This window comes from Aphelocoma coerulescens, assembly GCF_041296385.1.
Source record: "Aphelocoma coerulescens isolate FSJ_1873_10779 chromosome Z unlocalized genomic scaffold, UR_Acoe_1.0 ChrZ, whole genome shotgun sequence".
In the NCBI taxonomy this organism is placed as follows: domain Eukaryota; kingdom Metazoa; phylum Chordata; class Aves; order Passeriformes; family Corvidae; genus Aphelocoma; species Aphelocoma coerulescens.
In genome coordinates this window covers 50,828,549-50,849,470 of record NW_027184085.1, presented here as the reverse complement: position 1 = coordinate 50,849,470, position 20,922 = coordinate 50,828,549, and the positions used below count along the sequence as shown (strand labels likewise).

The 20,922-nt window shown below is 40.1% G+C and overlaps 1 long non-coding RNA gene across 2 annotated transcripts; it reads left to right on the top strand.

The window, feature by feature from the left end:
- Nucleotides 1-9,186: 9,186 nt before the first annotated feature.
- Nucleotides 9,187-19,195, top strand: LOC138103590 (uncharacterized). Of its 2 annotated transcripts, none has more exons than XR_011147764.1 (2): nt 9,187-9,279; nt 16,079-19,195. It is a non-coding gene; the product is annotated as an uncharacterized lncRNA (long non-coding RNA). The 2 variants fall into 2 exon arrangements; XR_011147765.1 differs by lacking the exon at nt 9,187-9,279 and adding an exon at nt 15,867-15,917.
- Nucleotides 19,196-20,922: the final 1,727 nt, after the last annotated feature.

Here is a 20,922-nt window from a genome sequence, read left to right as displayed (position 1 = left end):
ATCCATTCAATCCAACCTTAGCACATAAAGGAACCACCACTGGAAAGACTTAATTTTTCTTTGTTTTGCCCTGTGGATTCTGCAAGCTGGTTTTTTGCTTTCTGATACTTCACCTAGATTTTAAATCTTGTCTCACAGCTGTGTGAAAACCAGCAATACCTTTTGTTCCACTTCAAGCATGTAAAATCTCCTTGAAACTTTGTTATCACTAAGATCTCATCCAGGGTCCTGTACCTGCTCACAGGGGTGAGGCTGAGAGCAACAAGCAGTAAGGGAGAACAGTAACAAGGAGAAGTCCACTGGTGTTCATTCTACAGATTGAAAACTACTGGCTAGGACTTTCCACTGTGCTTACTGGAAACAGCCAGCCTGAGGGATCTGAAGTGTGCATGGTGGTGGATGATGCTCCATTTGTAGCTCTGTTCTGGCCCAGGTGACTTCCATTCAGCCCTGAAAACATGGCAAGCACTGGCTATGATCAAAAGTTCTGAACAAACAGGACCAGTAGCATGGCTGATGAAGCTGTACTTCTGCCAAGATGGTCTGGCAGGCTCTAGTAGGAGAAAATAATATAAAATGTACAATTTATTGTGCTTTGCAAATGAGACAAAAGCTTTTTCAGTGTCACAGACTGAAGTAGAATCATGCTCTACTCCTTGTCAGACATCAGAAATGGAGAACACAGGACCACAGGGCAGGAGAGGTTCTTTGAGGCAGGACATGTGATCAGATGCTGGTCACTAATTTTGTCAGCCCCTTACAGCTCTCCATATTCCCTCCCAGTGTTACTTATGGTCACTAACAGCTCCACACCTGAGACAAAAACATAAAACTATACATGAGGCACAAACATCTTTCAAAATATATTTCAGCCATGGCCTAGGATTGTCATTTATATTAGCTGCAAAATTCTGCAATATGAATATTTGGTATGGCATTAATATTGCAGCCATGAGCCTGGAAAAAATAACCTTTGGAAGAAGCATTTGGTTGCTTTCCATAATCAGTAATTTCCCACAACGAGAGAAAAAGGTGAGATCAGCAGTTTCACTCCATTAGCAATATCTCTTCAGCTATTAAGTATCAAAAACTTTTAATAAGTCTGCATTCCAACCACTCCAAGAGATAAACAAAAGGGTACTAAAAGATACACTGAAAATGATCCTTCATCAGCAGAGTAAGACTTTGTCCAAAAGTTTAGAAGGTAAATAGCATTTGGATTCTACCTGTGCGAAAGGCTAAAAACATCATCCGCAGAGATGGCAGGATGCTGCCAGCACAGGATGCTTCATGTAAAAATAGGCCCAAGTACAGCATCTATAGGCTCTACATTGGTTTGAATGAAGTGAGTTGAGTTGTCTCAGCTGTGTTCAAAGGGCAGCGACCCACATGCAAAAATAAAAATAAAAATAATAAAAATGCTATTTGTGGTTGATTTTAATAGGAGACAAGGAGAATTCTGAGTTCACCAGGGACACCAAGGACTGCTTAAGAAGTAATATTAATCCCCATCTACAATGGCTCTTCGGAGAACCAAGGAGGTAAAGAAGTTTGTTGCGCTGTCCTTGCAGGCTGCTGTGCAGGCAGAGGGCGCAGATGTTTGACTGGCACTTTCCCTGGTCAGCATGCTCAGCTAACTGTAAGGCATGAAAGACAGCCGGACCACTTGGCTAGAAAGGAAGCAGGGAACAAAGCTGCAGTAGATCATTTTGTCTGTGGGAATATGAACGATTTTGGCTACACACAAGACCAAGTCTCCATTCTCAACATCATTTTGTTTCCATTGTAATATTTTCCTTTAAAATACTGAGCTTCACTGCCATTATTTTCCATGTTTCACAGTCTGAAGCTTGTTTCTTCCACTGTATTTGTTATTTTAAAATCTTGAAAACATTTTCTGTGAATATTTTGAACAGTTATTTCCCAAGAATTTTTATTCAGCAACATTTTACTCTACCTTATGGCAATCATTTACATACTGCAGTGACAAGTTAACTGAATTGCCTTGAGTTAGTTCTCTTTCTGCAGAGGGAAACAGTAAGAACACACTACTTGCAAGTATGGGACTGATTCAGCATCAGCTTTAATTATTACTGGTAAGAGTATACACACACCTGGAGTGTCTGTGATACTGAGCCAAGGGAGAAAGGCAAGGGAGCTAATCCTAACAGAGCATTGGCTCAGCGTGGAACTAAATGAATGGGAAAATGCACACATTTTAAAGTTACACACACAGATCTCAGTTTCCAATCATAACATTTTGTTTGGCCACCGAAAACCCAGATGGCGTACTGCTAAATTTCTGAAACCTTAATCAAAATTCTTAGAGGACCTTTCCTGGTTCCCATTGCTGTGCCTGTCATGAAGCTGCACAAAAATGCATTGCTATTTGCTGGTGAGAATCTGTATTATCTGCAGAGGCATTACACAGAAGACACAGCCCTGACCACATTTAATTCAGCATAATTTCAGGGTATTCAAGAGCTGGCAGTGCTGAAACAGTATGAATGGCTACATTGTGAAAATTATTTGAGGCAGAGATAGGAATCTGCTCTTGTACTTCAGTAGTTGAATTAAACCTGCAAAAGTGGCATTGGAATAACTAGAGAGAATACTGAATTTTCTATGTATTTGTTTAGGAAAGTATTCCTGCTGTTTTACAGAGAAAATATTTTAAAATTTTCTCCTTGGTGTTCTTCAGTCTCAATCTGTAAATTTAAAGTGGTTTTGATGTTCTATTTTGGGGGTAAATGCTCATAATCTCATAAGAAGTGTAGGATTCACTAAGATAACTATTCAATTTAAGACGCAGTTTGAGACAACATTTTCTAGTTGTTTGAACTTTTTGACAACTAAAGTTCCAAAACCTTTTCTGAAACAAGTGGGTCTACATGTGAGATATGGAAGAAGGAATCTGTAATTAGGCTGTTTTAATGCACAGAGAGGATTTAAGAGCCTTTAAGGATCTGAGAGAGAACTGCTAGACACTCTTTGTATGTAAACCAAGTGCAAGTGTCAGAAATCTCTTGAAGATTGATTCACACCTGGCAGACATTCAGTCCTGAAGGAAGGATTGCTCTCTCTCAAGTAAAATGCATCAAAAGGCAAGATCATTGAATGCCTCCTGGGCTTACCCAAAGGAGGAAGGCAGGGCTTTCATTTGACAGGAAGCTGCCTGGAGATTTTTTTATTACTGCCAGCTTTGTCTTTTTCTGTGTGGGTGTTTTTTGTTATTTTGCAGGGGGGTTTTGTATGGATTTTAAGGTGGATTAGACCATTTTAAGCCAAAGTGATTGTGACACTTGTTATCATAGCTTTCACAAGGTACAACCAATCTTCAGTCTCATACCTCTACAGTTTTTGTGGAAGGACTTGCAATAGTTCCACAGCTATGGTGACTGTGATTTCTTTTCTCCCAGAAAAGCACGGGATTGTTTATGAGGAAGGATTTTGAGGAATCATGATAAAACACAGAATTCCTGTGTTGTATATAGCATTTCTACCATCTGTATATTGTTGCCTCTTATACACTCAGATTTCTTTTGTTGAGAGAGGAAATGGACAAAGAAAACAATAAAAATCCACTCAATTATCAATGGGCTTTTAGATAAAATCCCATGGGCTATTAATTTTAACTAAAATTTGTATAATGATTTTAAGTTTTACGACACAGAAGTAGACTGCAAAATGAAATTAAAACAGACATGAGACATTAGGTACTGCAAACTGCAATTTTTCATGTTAACAGATTATTTTGTCAGAGTTATGAAGAAGAAATGGTGAAATATACAGAAAAAATACTATCTGATCAGTCACCTTCTCTCTTTTGGGGTTTTATTTGGCTCTGCATTTACATCTAGCGACGTAAAGAACCTGGGTTCACTTTCAGCCCTTCAAAAGTCCACGTGCTTCTCTTTTCATCTGGAGTCTCCTTGAATTTTACAAATCTATCATTTTCCCTGATCTGCAAAGATTTCACAAATTTCCAAGTAACTGTATAAGACTTGAGGAATGCTCCATGAAAGAAAAATTATGAGAATACAAGGATTACTTTGCTCTCAAGACATGCCACTGTACTAAAATCAGTCATATGAATTAAAGGCTTTTGACAAATGAATAATTCATACACACTAAATTAATTAATGCATTTTCAAGGCAGGCTCAGTACATTTTCCTGTGTTAGCCATCAGCACATGAGCAGAACCATAACAGCTCTGCCATTTTTGGTCCCTGTAGTCATGATTCAGGTTTGGAAAGAGGATGCAATTTGCATAGCACTTGTGCGTGAGTGAAAGGATTATTTTTTTATTTAGTAGTCAAAATAGTGCTGTATACATATTACTCTTTTCAAAGCTCCCCTCCTCCCCTTTACAAGATACTAGGAGCAAAACAACTGTTTCTTCATAAACACTCCAACTACTGAGTTGAACAGGGCTGACATTTACATAAATGGATTGCAGAGCAGTTGTTGAACATATATAAGGATGATTCTCTAATCCCATTTTAATTAGATGGATGTTGCAAGCATACAAAAATTACAAGCCTCAGTCCCTGTGGTGATGCCATACTGGCAAGGAATCAATCACCACGGCCTTGGTTGCCATGGAAACTGATAGCTCCTGTGCCACCATCTAAGTGCTAAATGATTGGTGGTGTACTCCTAACGCAGGGAGAGCAATGAGTTTTTATATCCCATCCAGCAGCTGTGCCAGAGAGTTAATTAAAAGCAGAGAACATGAAATAAATCTAAATCTGTGTAGAAATGAAATGTACAGTACAAATTGAATTCCCGTGTTGGACAGAAATTAATATGCAGCACAAACCACAGAGATGCCTGAATAAGCAGCAGCTGTGAATCCTGGGAACTGGTACCTCCGTGGCACCTGAAACCCAAAAGGGGAGAGGGCACCTCCTTATCTTGTTACCAAAACAAGCTCTTCCTTCAGTGCCTGTGTGGACTGAAGCATGCAAATGCATCCTCAAATGTTAAAGGTTTTCAGAAAAGCAGGAAGGACGAAGCTTAACCAAGATCTAATTAGCAACTGCAGTTTATCAGTTGTGGACATGATGTAAGTAAATGTTTGCACTGCCATACTCAAATTCACTAGACAACCTCTATGAAAGTCAATGTGGTTTTATTGATAAGCTGTGAATTTTGAATTCATATTTCAAATATCACAATTCCCATAGCCACCCCTGAAATGCTTTTATCACAAAAAAATTAGCTCTGCATAAAATATTTTTTGGTGGAATGGGATGCAGCTGAGGCACAAGGTTCCCACAGCCCAGACTTCCCCTCCCTCAGCCCGACGGTTTAGGAGGCAGATTCCTGTGAGTGGGACTGCTCAGGTCTATTCCAGAAAGAGGTTTAACCATTCACACATGACAAACATGGAGAGTGGGCAAAGGCACCACGGCTGAACTCACTCCACTGTGCACAAGTGAAATTAAGGAGGGAAATGCTAACAATGAGGAGGTCTCATTCCAGCCCCCCATGCAAGTGTGCCTTGGACAGCCATCTTTGAAGTAATAAGAATTACTTTAGCACTGTTTACATCTGAGGCTTTTTAGGTGACTTGTATCTTGTGTCAACATTTTATGTTCAGTGATTTCCTGTTAACCTATTGGGTCAGCCTGGTGATGGGTGTTGGTCATTTTTTTCCCTCATTTTCATCCCTTCTTTTTCCTGATGTCAGCTGTTCCAGCTGATGTCACCTACACCAAAGTCTGAGGATTTTTCTCAGACTTCTGGAATGACATGACGAAAACCAAAGCTGTTGAACTGATTCCTTGAGATGAAGTTATGGTAGCTTAACACCACACTTTTCACATTCATGTTAATTTTTCCAAGCAAATAAAATACTGATTGTCTCTTTAAGGTATGAAGTGGAAGTATTGTTGCTTTCCAAACACCTTTTTAGTAGGTCCTTAACATGGAGAGCAGACAAAAGTAACAAACCTTTCTTGGGTATCCGCTATGACAATTTCCTAGCAACCTTTCATGGTGGAGATGAATGTCAGAGAAACTCTAGATTTTACCTTTTCAACAATGCTCATCCTGCTGCCTGTAAAATCCTCTACAGCAAAAGAAGAATAGATCTTCTGTAAAACCACAAGTGTAGTAAATTGTGAAGTTTTACAGTTTACTTTGTGTGGTTTTAGTAACATATTGAACAAATTATGGCATAAATAGATGTTGATAAAGTCTTCTCAGGGTTCGTTTTAAGCCTTCTTTTCACTGTGTGGTCACAAGCCTTAGGAATAAATAGAAGTAATAACTTCGACAACATTACCTTAACTAGAAATTCAGAAAACTTTCAAACATATTTTAAGTGATTTTTTGTCACTTTATGTAAGTTTCATAAGAATAAAACATCCTGCTTTGAAAAGATACTAAAGCTACCTTTTTCCTCAGATTAGAAATAAATATATAAGAGAGCATTTTGAAATTTAAGAGAATACCAGAAATCACCTATATCACAAGAGGCTGGGGATGAACAGATCGAGAGCAGCCCTGTGAGAAGGACTTGGGGGTGCTGGTGGGTGAGAGGCTGGACATGACCCAGCCATGAGCACTCACAGCCCAGAGAGCCAAACGTGTCCTGGGCTGCATCCAAAGCAGCGTGGGTAGCAGGGGAGGGAGGGGATTCTGCCCCTCTGCTCTGCTCTGGTGAGACCCCACCTGGAACCCGCCTAGAACCTGGGGTCACAGGAAGCTCTGGGGTCCCAGAACAGGAAGGACCTGGACCTGCTGGAGTGAGTCCGTCCAGAGGAGGGCCGCCAGCACGATTAGAGGGATGGAACAGATCTCCTTTAAGGAAAGGTCAGGAGACTTGGGTTTATTCATCTTGGAGAAGAGAAGGCTCCCAGATGTCCCTAAAAATGCTTCTTCCTTATGAGATGGTAAAACACTAGGATAGGTTGCCCAGAAAGGTGATGGATCCCCCATCCCTGGAAACATTCACAGTCAAATTGGATGAGAGTCTGAGTAACATGATGCATTTGAAGATGTCCCTGCTTATTGCAGGGGTATTGGACAAGATGACCTCCAAAAGTCTCTTCCAGCCCAAACTATTCTATGAGCTTATGAGTCTATAATTAATTAGTTGCTGATGCGTTGCTTTAGTTGCACTTATTTGTGTGCAGTTGAAGAGGCATCATAGAGTGCATACACCTGATGTATTGTTGTATGGTAATTTGGACAGGAGTATTGGTCCATTGAGTCAACTTTTTGACAGATTACCCTGGAGCTTGAGTTCGGATACTGCAAAGATAGATTTAGTGAACCACTGGCAACTATCAAAGACAATTGGGTTTTTTTTACCTTGGTACATTTTTATAGGCATTATTATGCCTTGTAATATTATTCTAGCCTTCTGATAACATCTAAATGCAGCATTAAAAAATACTTGAAGTATGCGACAAAATATTCATAACGGATATTGGCCTGATACTACGCATACTGCATGAAAGGAACACATATATTTTGGAGAATATGTAAATTCATTGACCATGCATGCATGTGGGTGAGAAGAAGTTATTTTGAACTTGCTTTCAAATTACATGTCTATGTATCAGTTGAGTTTACTGAAATTCCAATGCTTAAAACAAAATGAAACCAGAGTAGGGCCTCAAGATGAAAATCAGCAGTAACAAAAATGTTCATATTCTAAGCTGTTAATCAAAAGAACAAAGAACCAAAGACAATCTTCCTTTGGCTGATTACCAGTTAATTGAGTGCATCCAACATTTCCATGAGGCTTAACAAAAGTTTTGGATAGAGGACGTTATTATGGATCATCAGAATTGATTGACTTTGCAATGTTTGCACTGTTGCACGAGTTCATGGGTTTCAGTGTCTGCAAGGGTGGTCAGTCTGTTTTGCTCAGCACTGCTTCTTTTCCTGCCAAAGACCAGGGGCATCGTTGGGCCTCTTTGGGGGGGGGGACAGTGTGTGTGTGTATGTGTGTGTGTGGGTATGTGGTATTTTTGTGTGCACCACTCTCCTTCCCTGGAATGAGCTCTTTCTGAAGATACAGTTTTCTTCCCGCACAAAAACTACCCCAAATGGCAAAACCTCCCCATCTATTGATTGAAATAGCTATCTGTTTGTCATACATGAAGTCCCTAATTAAGTTTGGTCTTTGCATGTTAAGTGCCTTAATTAGTTAATTTTGAATTAAACAGTTCTTTAGATTAAATGATAAAGTTAACCCATCAGCCCAGGTACAAAAATCAAGCTTTATTAGTAGTGTTTTTACTTGTTCAAAGCAGTTTGTCTGTACCAGTCCCAGTTAAAATTCCCAGTTAAAAGTTTACTAGTTAAAAATCCCTTTTTCAAACTCCAAACTACTTGTACATAGTAAGAGTTGTTTTTCCTATGTTCATTGTGTATTTTTATAAGTGTTTTAAGAAGTATTGAATGTATTTTAATGGTTTTTTTAAAGTTTTGCTTTGCACTTTAGTCTTGGGACTAACTCCAAAACCCCAGTTCCTAACAGCCAATTGCTATTTTTAGCCCCATAGCCGTTATTCTGCAAGTAAGCTCCATAGCAACCTGAATCTTAATGAGGGCATGTTACCACCCTTACTTCAACTGCTGCTACCCCCCTAACGACGACAAGCCATTGGTAGACAGAGATGATCTGTCAAAAAGAAAGCACCAATCACTTGAAACCAAAGGGGTGTGCTATGGGCGGGCTGTGGGCGGGCTGTGGGCGGATCGGGGCGGAGCAAAGGCACTATAAAACAACGAGGCAGCCATCAGAGCAGGTGCAGATCACTGCAGATCAGCTGTGGTGAGTGCCAGTGCTGGGTACTTAAGCCTGACTCCTATCTAGGAGCCTTTAATAATTTCTCCTTTTGACTTTTAGACTAGCTAGAAGTCAGCCCAGCACTGCAAGTTTTCTTTCCACTAGAGGTTCAGTGCTGTTAAAGCCTGAAGATCTCTTAATCCCTGCGCTCCTGGGGCATACCTCCTGAGCCACTAAGATCCCAAATTTTTATATTTTTCTAATTTCTGTAATTTTTCAATTTTTCTATTTTTAATAAATTATTTTAATTTTTACTAAGAGTTGTCTCATTCCTCACAACTCTTTTGGGGGCTCGTCCGGGAGCCTATTTTTTGCCCTAAAATCCAGGGATTTTGGTTAATTTTATTATTTTTGAATTTTTGCAATTTTTTTTTGGTTTTTTTTTTTTTTTTTCCCTTTGGATTTACTGGGCTGCCACAAGGATACTGCAGTGGAGAAAGGACACCTCCAGTGGAAAAGACTTGCGGTAAGGCTTGAACCCTTCTTAAAGGGGAATTCAGTTAGGGCTTACCCTTTTTAAGGGCTACTAGTTTTGGGGACCTCCGGGTGGAATTCCCTTTGTGAGAGTGAGTGTGGGGGTTGGCCGTCCCCAGTGTGTGTGAGTGAGACTGAAGGGATTCGTTCTAAGGGGCACCACGAGGGATCACCCTTTTAGAGACACAGAAGGGGATCGAGGGTGGTGGCCAGCCTTTCTTGGGGAGGTTTCTACAGTTTAGGGGTGCGCGCGGCCCCAGTTATATCTTATTAGTGTCTCAGTCTCCTTGGGTCTAGAACCAAGGAGAAACCTCATTTTAAACCCCTCCTGTTTTTTTTTTTTTTTCCTTTTGGCGGGAACGGCCACCATTTTGAAATTTCAAATTTCGGCGGGAACGGCCGCCATTTTGTGTCCTTAATTTGAATTCTACCTTTTGTGTTAAGTGCATGTGTGAACTTGTTTTAGCTGGACTTTTGTGGTCAGTGCTATCTAGTACCTTTATACTTTCAGTTAGTTCAGATTGTTTGATTTATTGGATTATAATCGTGATTTGTTTTATCTGTTTTAATCATAAAATACCCTTTTGGTATTTTGGATTATTGTTTGTGTTATTCATTATAATCTTTCTTCTTTAATTATAGATATTTTAAATTTATCTCTCTTTTGCTAGTAAAGCTACCTGTTGCCTCTTAAGTTTTAAGTAATACATATATATATATATAGATACCTAAAACTCAATCATATTTTAAATAATTCAAATACACATTAATTATATTTAACTAAAATTAATTTCTTTTAGTCCACCATATTTGTTTTTCCCACGGTTCCACCATATTTGTTTTTCCCACAGATCCTGTTAAGTTTTAAGTAATATATATAGATAGTTAAATCTCAATCATATTTTAAATAATTCAAATACACATTGCTTATATTTAATTAAAATTAATATCTTTTAGTCCACCATATTTGTTTTTCCCACGGTTCCACCATATTTGTTTTTCCCACGGTTCCACCATATTTGTTTTTCCCACAGATTCACTATTATTGATTACCTTATACATCTACTATCCCTATTTACTCTTCTCAACATTAGTTGTACTGTATTTTATGGTTATAAATTTATTACTATTGTGCTTTTATATTGTGATAGTGCATTGATTTTAAGTCATTTTATAATATTGTCTTATTATACACTATTGTGGTTGCTTTATACAATATAAAACTTTGGTTAATTTAATTTAGTAAAAAAAAAAAAAAAAAAAAAAAAAGTAAAAAAAAAAAAAAAAAAAAAAAAAAAAAAAAAAAAAACAAAACAAACCTTCTTCTGCACAAGTTATTTGCTTGCTTCCCTGTAACAGGATGGGACAAGCAAATAGCAAAAGAAAAGACCCAGTGAGGAAATACAAAATCTTCCCAGAGAGTCCATTAGGACAAATGCTCTCAAAGTGGGAAGAAAATCTTTTAACAAAAGAAAAAGATCAGTGCCAAATGATTAGATATTGTCTTTTTAAGTGGCCAAAACAAAAAATTCACAAAGATGGGCTTAAGTGGCCCAAATTTGGGTCTTCTGAAAAATGGCTTTGCGAAGCTCTGTATTCTTATGTACACTGCAGAGCTCCAAAGCATTCTGACGAATTGGATTATGCTAAAATTTGGTTAAATTATTGGCAAAAACAAAATGATGAACAAGAAAAAAAGGGAGAATTGGAAGAAGAAGCAAAACCTATTTCAATAGAAAAAAATTCAAACCAAATTTTCTCTCTTGCAGAAGAACCAAAACAAAAAGAAAAACAAAAGCCTAAATTAAATAAACCAAAGTGGGACCCCCTAGACTACATTCCTCCAGTAACTCCTCCAGAAAGGAGGGTCCAAATTGAAAGAGAAAGGGTCCTTCCTTCATCGAGTCATCCAACCGAAAGGGACTCAGAAAGTGAAAACGAAAGTGAAAAAGAAATTTCTGTTCCTTCCTGCTCCCATAAAAAAACAATTGAACAAAGGATTTCTTCTAGTCAGGATGGCCCAGCATCTTGTACTAGAAAGAAATCGTTTAAAACGCCCGACTGTCCCACCTGCCTTGGCACTTCCCATGAGTCCAAAATTTTACCTCTTAGGGAGGTACCCATGGGGAATGCACAAGGAGGAATTGGTTATGTTGTTGTACCTCTAGCTTCATCTGAGGTACGGGAATTTAAAAAGGAAATGAAGAATCTAATGGCTGATCCCATTGGGTTAGCTGACCAATTTGACCAATTCCTCGGCCCTAATATTTATAATTGGGGAGAAATGCAATCTATCTTACATTCTCTCTTTACCATCGAAGAACGAAAACTAATTAGAGCTGCAGCAGTCACAGTCTGGGACAGAGAAAATAATTCCAATCAGGGTCCAATTGGAGAACAAAAATTACCCCTGACAGACCCTGAATGGAACCCAAATTCAGAAGAGGGCAGGAGGAACATGAAAGACTACAGGAATTTAATTATAAAAGGAATTAGAGAAGCTGTTCCTCGAGTTAATAACATGAAAAAGGCATTTTGTGGGGAACAGGAAAAGGATGAGTCCCCAACAGCTTGGATGGCCCGGTTGAGGAATAACATCCAACTCTATTCTGTTATTGATTTAGATAGCGAAGGAGGCAAAACTATGCTGAAAGTACATTTTGTGCTTCACTCCTGGCCTGACATCAGGAGAAAATTAGAAAAATTGGAAAAATGGCCAGAGAGGGAGCTGGACGAATTACTGGAGGAAGCCCAAAAAGTCTTTGTTAGGAGGGATGAAGAGAGGATGAAAGCTAAAAGCCGAATAATGAACAACAGTACTAGTGCTCCAATCCACAACCCTCCTACACAGAGTAATTTCCAAGGGGGTATCCCACAAAAGCACTGTCCTCAGCAACAGCCACAAACTTGTACTTGCCATATACAACCGAACTTACAATCTACCTCAAATGTCCAGAGACTCAGAAGATTAATTTGTACATATTGTAATAAAGAAGGCCACGGGCACTGGCAATGTTTCAAAAAGCAGCGGGATCAAGGAGCCCTCCAAGTGGAGGGACAAATTTTGAATAATTGAAGGGGTCAGGGGCTCTATTCTCTGGGGCAAAAACATCTTAAAGAGCCCTTGATAAAGTTAGAAGTTGGACCCCAGAGACAGCAAGTGGAGTTTCTAGTAGACACAGGTGCTGAGAAAACCTGTGTCACTGAAACACCTCCAGGATGCTCTATATCACATGATACATTGGACATATATGGTGCTAATGGCAAGAGTTTTGCTGTTCCTATAATTAAAAATGTGACTCTTTTTATACAAGGACGCACCCATACAGGGGACGTCCTATATCTACCTCAAGCTGGAACTAATCTCCTGGGACGTGACTTCCAAATACCTCTGAGAGTTGGGGTGGTACCACAAGGTGGAAAAATGACTACTAAATTGTTTGTGTTATCTCTAGCAGATGAGCAACACATTGACCCGGTGGTGTGGGCCAAACCTGGCAACCGGGGAAAAATGGACATCACACCTTTAACTATTGAGTTGCTCCCAAATAGCCAGCCAGTACGTGTACCACAATATCCCCTCTCCAAGGACAAAAGAAAAGGCCTGAAGCCTGTCATCATGGACTTACTACGAGATGGAATCCTCGAAACCTGCAAATCATCCTACAACACCCCAATTTTGGCTGTCCAGAAACCAGATAAGTCATTCCGGCTTGTACAAGATCTGCGTGAGGTCAATAAGAGAGTCCAAACCAGATATCCGTTGGTGCAGGACCCCTATACACTCCTGAGTCGGGTACCCCCAACGCATGCCTGGTTCTCTGTTATTGACCTTAAAGATGCTTTCTGGTCATGTCCTCTAGATTCTCATTGCAGAGACATCTTTGCATTCACCTGGGAGGATCCAGACACTGGACGGAAGCAGCAGCTGCGCTGGACTCGCCTGCCTCAAGGTTACACCGAGGCACCCACACTCTTTGGCCAAGCGCTAGAAGATTTGCTAAGTTCCTTTTCTCCACCCGAAGGGATTCAGGTAACTCAGTACGTAGATGACCTGCTCCTCTCTGGGGAACAGGAGTCTACGGTAAGAGCTGCAACAATACAGTTACTAAATTTTCTAGGAAGGAATGGCCTGAGGGTGTCAAAACCTAAATTACAATTCGTACTACAGGAGGTAAAGTATTTGGGACATCTAATTGGCCATGGCACAAAAAAACTCAGTGCCGAAAGAGTAGAAGGGATCCTAAATTTACCACCTCCAACTTCAAAACGAGAGATTCGGCAATTATTAGGCCTATTTGGATACTGCAGACTGTGGATCGATCAGTATTCACAATCTGCTAAATTTTTATATGAAAAATTGATTGAAGAAGAACCTTTTAATTGGGATAATTCGGACACACAAAAATTACAAAATTTGAAAGAAAAATTAATAAAAGCACCTGTTTTAAGCCTTCCTTCACTAGAAAAGCCCTTCGATCTATTTGTTAACGTGGAGAAGGGAATCGCCTATGGTGTCTTGACCCAGGAGTGGGGTGGAGTCAGGAAGCCAGTTGCTTTCCTTTCCAAGTTACTAGATCCAGTGTCCAGAGGATGGCCGGTCTGCATCCAGTCCATCGCCGCAGCAGCCGTTCTGGTTTCAGAGAGCCAAAAACTCATTTTTGGTGGAAACTTAACAGTACATACTCCACACTCAATAAAAACTATATTAGCACACAGGGCTGCAGAGTGGTTAACTGACCCGAGGATGGTCAAATACGAAACCATTCTTATGCACTCAGACCACCTGAGGTTAGTTGTATGTGCAAACCAAAATCCGGCCCAATTTCTTTATGGAACCCCTTCAGAAAATCAAATAGAACACAACTGCATTGATATAATTGACATTCAAACAAAAGTCAGGGAGGACCTAGTGGACTGTCCCCTCAATGAAGGGGAAATCCTCTTCATTGACGGGTCGTCTCGAGTGGTGAATGGAAAACGATGCTCTGGCTATTCGGTAGTCGATGGAAACCAGATGCGCGTGCTAGAGAAGGGCAAATTACCACCAACCTGGTCAGCTCAAGTCTGTGAGCTCTATGCCCTAGAAAAAGCACTCCACCGACTAGCTGGAAGCATTGGGACCATTTACACCGACTCGAGATACGCTTATGGCGTAGTCCACACCTTTGGAAAAATCTGGTCCGAAAGGGGATTCCTGAACACCAAAGGCAAAGATATACTCCACAAAGAATTGATTCTAAAGATTCTAAAAGCACTACAACTACCTCGGGTGATCTCAGTAGTGCATATTCCAGGCCATCAATCGGGGACCACCAAAGAAGCTCAAGGGAACAGCTTAGCAGACTTGGCAGCAAAGGAAGCAGCAGTGGAAGAGGAGGTAAAAGTGATGGAAGTAGACCAACTTCCAACTAACATCACCACAACTGACATTACATCACAAACTAATGTTTTACCCACGCCCATTTTCACAGATCAAGAGAAACAAAAATTAGTTTTAATTGGAGCTAATGAAGATTCTCAAGGTCGCTGGTATTTGCCAGATAAACGTCAAATTCTAAATAAAAATCTAACCCGAGAAATTTTACAAAATATCCACCAAACTAATCATTGGGGTTCAAAGGCTCTGGCGGATCACTACCTCAGAACTTTTGGATGCATTGGTGTTTATGAAATCGCTAACCAAATAACACGGGACTGTGTAATCTGTCAAAAAGTTAATAAAAAGGTAATGAAAAAGAACACTGGCGGGGGAATTGAATTGGCAATCAGACCTTTCCAAAACATTCAAATTGATTTTACAGAAATGCCTCCTGTCCAGAGGTGGAAATACCTATTGGTAATCGTTGACCACCTTACTCACTGGGTGGAAGCTATTCCAACTGTCAATGCAACAGCCCAGACAGTGAGTAAGGTGATCCTCGAGCAAATTATCCCTCGTTATGGGATAGTCCACCGAATAGATTCAGATCGAGGTACTCATTTTACCTCCCAAATTATACAACAATTAGCTCACCAACTAGGAACGAATTGGAGATTACACACCCCGTGGCATCCACAAAGCTCTGGGAGAGTGGAACGGATGAACCAGACAATTAAGAACACCCTCACAAAATTAATGCTAGAAACAAAATGGACCTGGGTAAAATGCCTTCCACTCGCTCTTCTTAGAATCAGAACACAGCCAAGATCTGATTTAGGCTGCTCACCATACGAGATGTTGTATGGGTTGCCCTACCTTGTTACATCACAAGAGCTGAATGCAAAAGAGTGTGGAAACACCAGTGTACAACAGTATGTACAGTTAATTGCCAAAAATCTAGAGTTACTGAGGGAAAGAGGTCTTCTTCCACAAACACCCCCACTTGATTTCAGCTTACATCACATCAGTCCTGGTGACTGGGTGTTGATAAAATCATGGAAAGAAAAGTCATTAACTCCATCTTGGGAAGGTCCATTTCAGGTCCAGCTAACCACCGAAACAGCCGTCCGAACATTGGAAAAGGGCTGGACGCACGTCAAGAGAGTGAAGGGTCCGGTAGCACCACCAACTGAAGAGAAGAAACCTCCGGAAAAACCAGCAAATTAAGCATCCTGTTTGAAAACTCCACTCAGCAACCTTCAGTCCAAGTTAATAAAACCCTGTACTCCCAGTTCTTCCCCAGTTATACCCCGTTAATAAGCACAGTTTTTCCCAGTTACACCTTGTTAATAAGTGTTAGCTACAAGTTGTTAAATTAAGTTGAAAATATTTAGCTATTAATTTTGTTCCTTGTTATTCTCTTTTACAGACTCTGCATTCGCATAACCATATTGTCCCATTAACTGTATAGTAAGGCTCCATTTGAAGCCAGCATTCTCTTTCAATAACAGTTTGATCAGACTCCAAATTTATGGGCATAGTACCTTTAATCTTTGACAAGGCCAACCCCAAAACAACCATGAGTTTCCTGAAGTCTGAGAGCACTAAAAGACTATCTGAAGGTGAGAAGCCTAAAGAAAGGACCAAAGAAGCAAAGATGACAAGTCCCACTAGCAGAGGCAACCCTAATGCAAACAGCTCCTCTCGGGTATGCCTAAAGGGGAAAGAAAGCAACATCCTGCTAAGTGTCATCTATCTCTGGATCCTCTGGCTTCCCTTCACACAAGCAGCTGACAGCCGCTGTCACCAATGTTACAAGACTGTGTACCAGGCAGAAGGAAACTCATTCCAAATCCGACACTTTTTCCGAGCACATACTTATGTTAATCCATCTTGTTACAACATAACAGAATTAAGTACCTGCTCGGAAAAAGGACACAAGTATTGGATTGGCAGAAACATTGGCACCCAAATACAGAAACAGAAGGGAGAGTGCCCCTCCCAAGATGATTGGCTCTGTTTTAATTTTAAATATATAACTAGGACAGAAGATTTGGTAAAAAGAAAGACCTATGACACCGACCTGATCCAAGAGGTGGTCATAGAGGAAAAGGAAAAACAAAAAGAAAACAATCCTTTGATGTCAAGGAAAAACTTATTTATTGACCTGGCAGAAAGGATTGGACAACAGCTAAATTTAACAAATTGTTGGGTGTGTGGAGGAACTTTAGAATCGGAAAGTTGGCCTTGGCGGGGAGTCAGTCTTGGACCCCCCGATTTACTCCGACTGAGTAATCTTTCCCCCACAACCCGACATGACAATGAAACCTGGCTGTTAAGTAATTCTGTTATTGGAGAAGAATGTATCTGGAGGAAAGGAAGAAAATTTTTAAAAGAAGTTGGTGAGACAATATGCAAAAGGTACCTGGTAACTGATGGGCAAAAACACTGGTGGATACCTCAAGAACCAGATGTATTCTGGTCTGCAGAAAAGATCAAAAACAAAAACTGTGTTTTGCATTCTGTTAAAAAACTCTGGCAGTGCTGGGATCAGGGAAATCCATACTCTGTCCTGCCACAAATCTCCAAGTACTGGAACACACCAGCAAGTATACAACCCCACTTCTGGGAAGCACCACAAGATCTTTACTGGATCTGTGGTAACCGAGCATACTCCAGCTTGCCACCTCGCTGGAAAGGGAGCTGCACTCTCGGAGCCATTCAACCAAACTTCTTCCTACTTGGTGAAAACGCGGGAGCCCACCTTGGAATCTCCCTTTATGATGAACTTTCCCGTACAAAGAGACATGTAATAGGAGGGACCCAAAGATGGGGAGAAGAAGAGTGGCCAGCCGAGAGGATCCTAGAGACTTATGGACCTGCAACATGGGCACAGGATGGGAGCTGGGGGTACCGAACTCCCATCTACATGCTAAACCGGATCATCAGACTGCAAGCACTAATTGAGGTAATCACTAATGAGACCTCTCTTGCTCTTGAACTGCTTAACACACAGCAAGGGCAAACTCGAGCAGCCGTGTACCAAAATCGGCTAGCATTGGACTATTTATTAGCAGAGGAAGGTGGAGTATGTGGCAAATTTAATACATCAGACTGCTGCATCCATATTGATGATCACGGTGAAGCCATCACCAAGATTACCCAAAACATCAGGAAACTAGCCCAGGTTCCAGTGCAGAAGTGGCAGTCTCTAACCACTTCCGAATGGTGGGGAAATATTTTCCAAGGACAATGGTGGAAGAAAGTTTTAATCATTGTTGGACTCTCTCTTACAGGACTTATTTTCCTCCCATGCTTAATCCCCTGTTTTATCCGTCTAATCACCACTGTCGTCCAAGGTATGCCACTGATCCAGGATCTTCAAGGACAACAGCAGCGTCCACCATTCGCTCAAAAGATTATGCATATCAATAACAGTAACAATAAGAAAGCCAGAAAAGAGAGAAAAATTGCCCAGCAAATATGGAACAGTTTTAAAGAACTTGAAACTATCCCTGAAGAGCTACCCAGTTTCACTTAAATGCAAAGACCAAAGATGCAAGCATAAGAGAAAAAGGGGGGACTTGTCATACATGAAGTCCCTAATTAAGTTTGGTCTTTGCATGTTAAGTGCCTTAATTAGTTAATTTTGAATTAAACAGTTCTTTAGATTAAATGATAAAGTTAACCCATCAGCCCAGGTACAAAAATCAAGCTTTATTAGTAGTGTTTTTACTTGTTCAAAGCAGTTTGTCTGTACCAGTCCCAGTTAAAATTCCCAGTTAAAAGTTTACTAGTTAAAAATCCCTTTTTCAAACTCCAAACTACTTGTACATAGTAAGAGTTGTTTTTCCTATGTTCATTGTGTATTTTTATAAGTGTTTTAAGAAGTATTGAATGTATTTTAATGGTTTTTTTAAAGTTTTGCTTTGCACTTTAGTCTTGGGACTAACTCCAAAACCCCAGTTCCTAACAGCCAATTGCTATTTTTAGCCCCATAGCCGTTATTCTGCAAGTAAGCTCCATAGCAACCTGAATCTTAATGAGGGCATGTTACCACCCTTACTTCAACTGCTGCTACCCCCCTAACGACGACAAGCCATTGGTAGACAGAGATGATCTGTCAAAAAGAAAGCACCAATCACTTGAAACCAAAGGGGTGTGCTATGGGCGGGCTGTGGGCGGGCTGTGGGCGGATCGGGGCGGAGCAAAGGCACTATAAAACAACGAGGCAGCCATCAGAGCAGGTGCAGATCACTGCAGATCAGCTGTGGTGAGTGCCAGTGCTGGGTACTTAAGCCTGACTCCTATCTAGGAGCCTTTAATAATTTCTCCTTTTGACTTTTAGACTAGCTAGAAGTCAGCCCAGCACTGCAAGTTTTCTTTCCACTAGAGGTTCAGTGCTGTTAAAGCCTGAAGATCTCTTAATCCCTGCGCTCCTGGGGCATACCTCCTGAGCCACTAAGATCCCAAATTTTTATATTTTTCTAATTTCTGTAATTTTTCAATTTTTCTATTTTTAATAAATTATTTTAATTTTTACTAAGAGTTGTCTCATTCCTCACATGTTGAAAAATATCACATGGTTTTCTTGTCTTTAATATCATACTACCTATGTCTCGCTATTTTGGATGTGTGCTATGCATTACAGTCTTGGATTAAGCTCAAAGCCCAGTTCTGACTGGTTGGGAGGACTGTTTCCTTGATATTTTCTCAGAACTGCTCCTCTGCTGAGAGTGAAATTTTCAAAAGACATTGAAATAATGTATCTCCAAGCTCTCTGTCAGTGGAAAGCTGGCAACTAATTCACTTAAATGCCTTAAAAATATCACTTTGTTCTCAAAAGTGCAATCAGTTGTGGCCAGAAGAAAAAGTCACTGTTTTCCAATGCTAATGATGAAACTACCTTATTTGCTCTTTTGGGTAGAATAAGTATTTTGCCCATTCTCCATGCACTCTTCATTCATTAGCCTTTAAGTAATTAACATTGTGGATTAGTTCATCATATAGAAATGAAGTTCACACTACTTATTTTCTTGTGTGATATCATTTTACTAGTAGTGACGTCTACAATTAATAAAAGTACTTAACATTTCTTCGCTAACACACTGGACAAAATCTAAAAACATACCGAATCAGATTACAGCTACCACAATACAGAAATCTGTATTATAAATATAAAATTTTAACAGCATAAATAAAATAGTAGAACAACTACTTCACCTGTCAAATACTGGTATCCACAACCACAACAGTTTCTTCACCTGAGATGTACATAATTTATGTTGAAAAAACATTTTAATGTAATGAAGGAGGTAGATGGCTCAAAATCATAGAATCATAGAATAGTTTGTGTTGGAAGGGACATTTAACAGTCATTTATTCCAACCCTTGCTGCAGTGAGCAGAGACATCTTCAACTAGCTCAGGGTGTTCTGAGCCCTGTCTAAACTGACTATGAATGTTTCCAGGGATAGGGCATCACCTCTGAGCAACCTGTCCTAATGTCTCACCACTCTCACTGTAAATTTTTTTCCTTATATCTAGTTTTAATCTACTCTCTTTTAGTTTAAAAACATTACCCCTCATCCTATTGCAACAGACCGTATTTAAAGTGCGTCTCCATCTTTCCTGTAAGCCCTCTTTAAGTGTTGAAAGACTACAGTAAGGTCTTCCAAAAGCCTTTTCTTCTCCAGACTGAACAATCCCAGCTCTCGTAGGAGGAGTATTCCAAGCTCTGATAATTTCTGTGGCTCTGCTTTGGACACACCCCAACAGGTCCATGTCTTTTCTACGCATCTAAGGGAAATGTCATCTCGAAGAATATAGAGCAAAGCTGTGAATATACAGAAAACTGCAAAGCCATTACATGCTGTGGATGCTGAGAAATTATTTGCATTCAAACCAGTTGTGCTGGTTTCTTAGGAAGAAATCTCTTAAACGGGTGTGTACCATGTCAGCATCAAGTCACTAAGATTCAACCCAGAGGAAGCAGGGACCATGCAATGGGAGTGCATCCTTCTTGTCCTCCTCTTGCAGTCTTACCTAAACAGGCACCATTGACTCCTGCAACCTGTCAGACAGGGTCCAGGCCTTGGCAGAGTTTTGGTCTAGCTCAAGAAGTGTTCTTACATTCTTGTCTAAGTGTATGGAAATCTGATTTATTTACCATATTTTCCTAGAGACCACAGGAAAAAATAATCTTTTAAAAGTTTTGCAAGCTTTCTTAAAAAGAAAATATGTCAAATATTGCAGATTTTCTGTGAGGTAAAGA